Source organism: Meles meles, chromosome 15, assembly GCF_922984935.1.
Source record: "Meles meles chromosome 15, mMelMel3.1 paternal haplotype, whole genome shotgun sequence".
NCBI lineage: Eukaryota > Metazoa > Chordata > Mammalia > Carnivora > Mustelidae > Meles > Meles meles.
The window spans coordinates 52,071,000-52,077,963 of NC_060080.1; positions in this window are offsets into that span (position 1 = coordinate 52,071,000).

The window sequence follows — 6,964 nt, forward strand, 5'->3', positions numbered from 1 at the left end:
GCGCCCATGTTGAGTGGGCTGAAATGGCTAAGCAGAGTTCTTGAAAACCCGGATATTTTAAGTGCTGAAGGGAAACAGAGTAATCAGTGCCGAGTGAAATTAACTAGGACGTGTGTGATGAGCAAAGGAAAGAGGCTCGCTCCTCTCTCCTGACTCCTTTTCCTCTACTTGGACTTGGAGCTTCTTGGGACTCTCTCCTAGCCCTGCTTTTCTCTGCAGGCTTCTCTATTTCCACATCGTCCGCTAGCATGTACACATCTCTCTCCAGTCCAGATCTCTCTTTTTTGCTGCAGACTTCCAGAGCCGACAGCCCGCCAGATGGCTCCATTTGAATATCCCTTAATCACCTGGGACATTCTGGGGCAAAATCAAACTCATCTTGTACCTCATGCCTCACCCTTCTTCTGAGTTCCTTGGCTTAGTAGATAACACCACTGTGCACCTGAAATCCTACCCCCCCTTCCTCATCCCGTCCCCTTGGTGATTGGACCTGTAAATATTCCTAAAATCTGTCCACATTTCTCTATCTTTCCTACTACCAGTTGGCTTAGTTCTTAGGATCCTGGCTAACAGCTCAGACTAATACAGATTCCCTGGGTTTGAAGTTCAGAGACGATTATACCTAACCCCTCAAATACAGCAGGGTTCCCTTGGGCAAGTTTTTGAACTACTTGGTAACTCAGATTCTTCCTCTGTAAATGGCGGTAATAGTCTCCACTTTCTGGGGTCACTGTGGGGATTAAATGAAATAATACATGTTACCCACTTAAAGAAGGGCCGGACAGGTAGGAAAGGCCGTTGGCTATGATTGGTGTGCTATTGTTATCACTATTGTTATAACTGTTACTACTACCTGAGTTGTCCCCAGTCTCCTGATAGGTCTCCCTGCCCCAGCTCTCTTCCCTTCTAACCCGCCCACCACCCTGGAGAAGCCCTGAGGCTCGCATAGGGAAAGTATGGTGATCTGCTACTAAGAGGCAGGGCAGATTTGGGGCCGAGGTCTAGTGACTCCAGAACCCTTGTTTGTAGCTACCAAGCCCCTCCGCCTATTTGCCAGTACCAAGAATGCGTAGATTTGGAAAGCAGGACAGTGAGGAAGCAATGAAACCAATGGAGGGAAAACTAAGAAAGGCAGAGGCAGTCCAGAGTTTCCCTGCATTAGGCATTTCTGGGCAGCCATCTAGCTGCAGGAAGTGAGACGGGGGCCTGGTACCGAAGCTTGATTAGAAGAGGAAGCATTGCGTTTTAGTGGGGACACTGATGGACAGAGTGGGTTAGAGGGTCAAAGTCCTCCCAAGAACCTCCTGGTACCGCCTGAGGGATCAGGCCCAAGCATGGGAACCAGGTGAGAGCCTGGAGGGACCGCAGGTGTAGGCCTAGATAGCTTTGGCCATCAGAGCAGTCAGACAAGGGGCATCTCTTATTTTTGCTCACCATCTCAGTAGCTGGGGAGGAAACTAAGGGAAGCGGTAGCATCCAGGATCTCCCCCGCCCATATTAGAGTGGAGCTGGTTTAAGTGTGAGAAGAGAGGTAGGGGGTGTTTTGGAGGTCAACCACATAGTGTTCCGCTCTGCCTCTCCTCCTCCTGGGAGAGCATCAGCAGGAGCCATGGGTCATGCTGGGGGGCGCGCTCCGGGGGCGGTGGGGAGCTCCGTCAGTGGGCTGCTCAGGTTAGCTCTCTCTCTGAGTTCTGCAGAAAAGGCTGCTGGTCAGTCTGCCGGCCTGCCTGCAGGCTGACCTCTGAACAAAAGCCAGCTGGGAGTGGGAAGGCAGTGTAGGGGGTAGGCTGGTTTCAGACCCCTGCTCCAATCTCTGGATGAGGCCATATTTCCCTCTTAGTTCTTCTGGGCCTGAGGCTGGTGACTTGAGTTGTTACCCTTCCCTCTGACTCCCAAGAATGGGAACCGAGCAGTCCGATGCCCCTGTATGCTCTGCCTCAGGCCCCAGACGGCCCCACAGTGCCTCCCTGTCTAACAGTCCTCAGAGCTCAGGGGCAGGACAACACTTGGCAAGGAAAAGCCTCCCTGTCCGTCCATCTCTCTCCTCATCAGACCCCTAAAGAGAAGCCGGCTGCACAGGCTGAGTCAGGGGGGTGTGGGTGGGGGTCTCAGAGGGCACTGCACCTCTGTGAGTGGCCCCCCCACCCCATGAGAGGGTTTCCCTGGCCCAAGGGCTGGGAAGAGAGCCCGGGAGGGAGGAAGCCGTGCTCCAGCTTGTCTAGCTCAGCCCATGTGCAAATGAACAGTGTTCCTTTTTAAAAAACCATCTTGCGATTTCTGGGATCTGTGGGATTTTTGCAGCTTGGGTTGAGGGTGGGGGCAGCAGTTTTTCACCCCAAACCACATGAAGGCAAATTCACTCAGAGCCACCGAACCACATCCCCTGCCTTTTATAGCGGTGTTCTACCTTCCACAAAAGCTCTGGGTTCTCTGTCATGCTTTCTTTTCTCTTCCTGGGTCCCAATTGTCAAGCCTTCAAGAAAATGCACTTCAGTCCTTTGTCACTGAGTGTAATTTGATAAACTGAGCAGAAACACACTGCTCTCTCCCCATCCTTTCAAAAACTGTTACTGCCAGAGAAAGAGGCTGAGGGAAAGAGATCTGAGGTCTTTGAATGGATGTTTAAGCACGAGCGCACGCGCGCGCGCGCACACACACACACACACACACACACACACACACACACAGTCTCATGCACATACCAGGACATAGAGTTGCCCGGGATGGGAGAAGGTGGAATCCCAGAGTCTGGCGCGTGGGGGCCTGGGCCTGGGGTCCCCGGGGCGGATGCCCTCCCAGCTCCCAGCGACTCCCCCAGTTGCAGGCCTGGTTGCAGCCGCCCAGTGGGCGGTGCCAGGGCAGGTTTCAGGCTATAAAGGGCTCTTGGCTGCCCGGGCCAGAGGGAACGCCATCGCTGCGGCAGTGTCCCTGGCAGCCACAGCCAGCTTGGGGCATTGCCGGTGCCCCATCGCCACGAGGCAGGCTACTCGTCCAGATTTGGACACAGCTGTCAGCTGCGTTCCTCCTACCTAGACCATCGGCAAGTCCCTTTTTGGGTTGCTTTCGTCTGGGTTGGGTGTGGGGTGGAAGGGGAAGGACGGGGTTTGGGGGCTTCAACAGGGAGGATGGGGGGATGTCTATTTCTTTGTAAGATTCCTTCCGGGGCAAGTCTCTGAAGCTGAGATTTCCGAGATGAGGTTTGGGGTGAGGTTCATTCCTTATCCCGGCAAAGGAGAAAGCAGCAAACTTCTCTCCCAAGGGCCTCCCCCCCGCCCCCCGCCACCTTCCCAGGGCAGCAAGAGGGGGTGAGGGGCTCTCTCCTCGCTGGGGGTCTCAGGGAGGTCGGGAGTAAGGAGCGGGGCTGTGCCGGCCTCTGACACTTGGAGAAGGGTCTTTGTCTATAAACCAGAACTAAAATAAAAAATAAAAAATCTAGACAGCCAATGATGACAAGATACCTGGGGGGTGGGGCAGGAGCAGTCACGCTAAGGGACAAAGAAGAAGAAGAGAAATAAATAACCAGAATCGGGAAATCAGCTCGGGTCCACAGCATCACAAACGGCAGGACTGCGCCCTCCAAGAGGTGGGTGGGCTGGGTGAGAGTCTGTCAGGTGACGGTTTTGAAGCAGTCCGTAAATGTTCTGAACAACAGCTTCGGGGCGTCTGAAAAGGCAAGGAAGGGGGATGGAGGAAGATCTAGCTCCTGGGGTTCTAGGAAGGCAGCAGTCATATCACCGTGGTGATTTTCAAGAAGAGCTGGCATGACTCCCCAGCCCTAAGCAGCCAGGGACAAGGAGGGATCCCTCCCACCCCCAGGATATCCAGAGCACAGTCAGGGAGCGTCCTCTAAACTGCCCTTGAGGATGGGGCTCCTCCGGAGGGGCACTGCCAGCCTTGGCATGCCTGTGCTGGAAGGAGGGCATAGAGCGGGAGAAGGTAGACAAGCACGCCTTTGGGATGAGTATCTGGGGTTGTCAGTTTGGATCCAGGGCCAAAGGGACACACATGGGAGTAGCAGTTTCTCCCACGATCTCAGAGAAGGCGTGGAGGGATGAATCTGAGCAGGAGTGGGTGTCCTGGGGAGGGACCTCTCCTACACAGCTCCTAGGAAGGAAACAGAAGGTTGCTTCCCCGCTGGACTTGGGGTTTTTCAGGAAAGAGCCCTTGCCACGGAGAGGTCTTAGAATGCAATGAGGACCAGCCGGAGGCCTGGGGAAGGTCGAGAGGGAGTGGAGAGCTGATGTCTCAGAACTTCTGCCTGCCAGCGAGATAGAATGGGGCAAAGAGCAGACAGGACTTCCTGAGGTCACATTCTGAGCTCTATCCCTTCAGCTAGACTACCCAGGTCCAGGGGAGAGACCTGGAAAACCTTGCATACAGTGTAGACCCCTAAAAACCAGCTCTGTGTCCTGCCCAATGCCTCCTGGTCTCTGTTCTCTGGTCACTGTTCTCCTTTGGCTCCGGTTGGAAGAAGCAGAGACATTTTTAGGGAAAAGAAAGTAAATAAGTGTAAGTTTTTAAAAATCCAGACCAAAACTATGCAAACTCGAATGTAAAACTGACGACTCTGTTGTCGGCTTTCACGGTCAGAATGGACATTAAACAAAGGGACAGCTGCCGTGTGGGATAGGATCTCAGGTCTCATGGGGCTGCGGGCTCGCTTGGGGGAAGAGAGAGTAGGACAGTACAGTAGGCATGGCGGCGGGGGGGGGGGGTCCTCTGGGCCTCAGTTTTCTCATTAGTACAAAAAGTAATACGTATAACTAATACCTAAAAAGAGTATTATCTCATGGGACTGTATGGAGATGAAACCAAAACAGCGCAGCCAAAGAGAACTGTGGGCTCTACAGACCATGAGCATGGAAGGGATTTGCAAGGTACAATGCCTTCTTTCCTTCGGGCATAGAAATTCTGGGACACTCCTGGGAGCTCTGTGCTTTGATGAGGAACAGGCATGAAGGCCAATTTGCCTCTGTGGATGGGTGTTTTCTGAGCCCAGGGAGAGGGTCTAGAGGCTGTGCCCTGCCCTTCGTGTGCATATTCTGAGTGTCTGCAGCCTGCCCTCCATATTCTTCCCGCCCCTTCTGCCAAGCATTGCCAAGTGCATCCATCCAGAACTCCATTTGAACCAGCATCCTCAGGACAGATCCCCTGTCTGTTCTGACTGATTTTGAGATGCCTGAAGGCCTACAGGGATATGAAAGACAAGTTGTGAGCCAAGGCCTCAGGGCACTACAAGCAGTAGCTGGAGGCTGGGTGTGTGGCCTGGGTCCCAGGGGAAAGGATTGTAGAATGGCTTGTGGGGGGAGGGGGGTGTTAGGGGAGAGTCCACAGGATTCCTTGAGATACTAGCTGCCGCCAGTCTGTAGGGAGAAGGATGCTGATGGGGGGTGGAGGGGGGTAGATCATTCTCAGGCCAGAATGAGAAAAATATTCTGTCCCATAGTCCACTCTTGCTCCCTGAGCCTCACGGGTTGAGCTGCGACCCACCTTTGGGGCAGTCTGCCAGGGGCCAGCCAAATTCCTTTGGTCAAAGGAGGGATTGGGTGATGTTCAAAAGGACTGGGGTTCAGTCTGGGGCCAGGAGCAGGGTCGATCTGTGACCAGGATTAAGGGTCCATCTGGAAATTAGGCGCAGGGGTTTATTTTAGGTCGGGGTGATGGGTCAGACTGAGGTCTGGGGCCAGGGTCAGAAGTCCATGTGAGGTGGATGAAGGAATGTCTCGGGATGGAATCCAACTGGTGAAGATGGTTGCTGACCCTTCTCTGTCCTGGCCCTGCCTGGCCAGCCTGCCTTACAGACCCAGCGGTCCTACTTCTCCCAGCATCTCTGGCACGTCTTAGAGAATTATACCACCATGACTTTTCTTCTCTTTTGTCCTAAGTGCTTTGGGGGATTTGAGCAAAGAGATGGTTCCAATTAGGAAATCCAGCAACTATTGTTGTGGGGCCAGGCTGTCCCTGTGGACATTCTCCAGGACCCCACTTGGTGGCTGAGCAAAAAGGACTCAGAATGACTTCCCCATGCCCCCTCCCAACTCCCACTCTGCGGCAGAACAGGAGGAGAGGAGAAAAGTGCACAAAATTCATCTCCCGGAGTATGGGCAGGGAAGGGGAAAGCAATGCCTTCCGGGGCTGTGATCCCCACAGAGACGATGCCCTTGTGGACTTTTGAGGCTGGTGGCTGGGAGGTGGGTGTTGTGTGAATTTGTTAATGATGATTCTGAGTGCACATGCATTTGTACATATGTGTGTGTTCACTATTTGTGGATCTGTCTGTAGCTCAGTAAGGCTGCGTGTCCATCATTTCACAGATGTGTGTGTGTGTGTGTATATCCTTTCAGAGATGGAGGTCTCCATGGGTGCGTTCCCCAAGGTCATCTTGGCCATTTCCCCACCGTGGGACCACTGCTGTGTCTGGGGGTTGGGCTAGAGTCTTAGGGCTCTTCAAAATAGTGGAGCCTCAACAATTGCACCCCTGCCCCATTCTCACCCAGCTTCAGCCTCACGCTGAGAGGGAGGTGGCTCTGGTCTCGCCACTTCCCGGTGCCAGTCCAGTTGACTGTTCTGTGAGACCTCCCTGTTGTGAGGAGTGTGCCCCAGCTTTGTATTTCTGGGGCCACAGTAGTGCTGTGAATATCTGGGCCCCAAGCTGCCTGGAAAGGAAATCTGAGGGCTCTGGTGGGGTGGGGTGGGGTGGAGAGGAGCCCTTTGGTTGCTGGCAGGCCGGCCCTTTTAGGGCTGATCTCCCACTTCGAAGGGAGATTGCGGGGACGGGAGGCCCAGGAATTGCTTCCCCGCGAATCTGTAGTACTCCAATTGTCCACCAGGTGGGGTTCCAAGGCAGAGAGTGAGAGTCGCGATGACAGAGCTCTAACAGCGAGAGACCAGCTTTCAAATTTCCTCCGTCACTTCAACCTCCCAAGCGCTCATACAGGGAGGGACAGCACATATGCTCGCACCT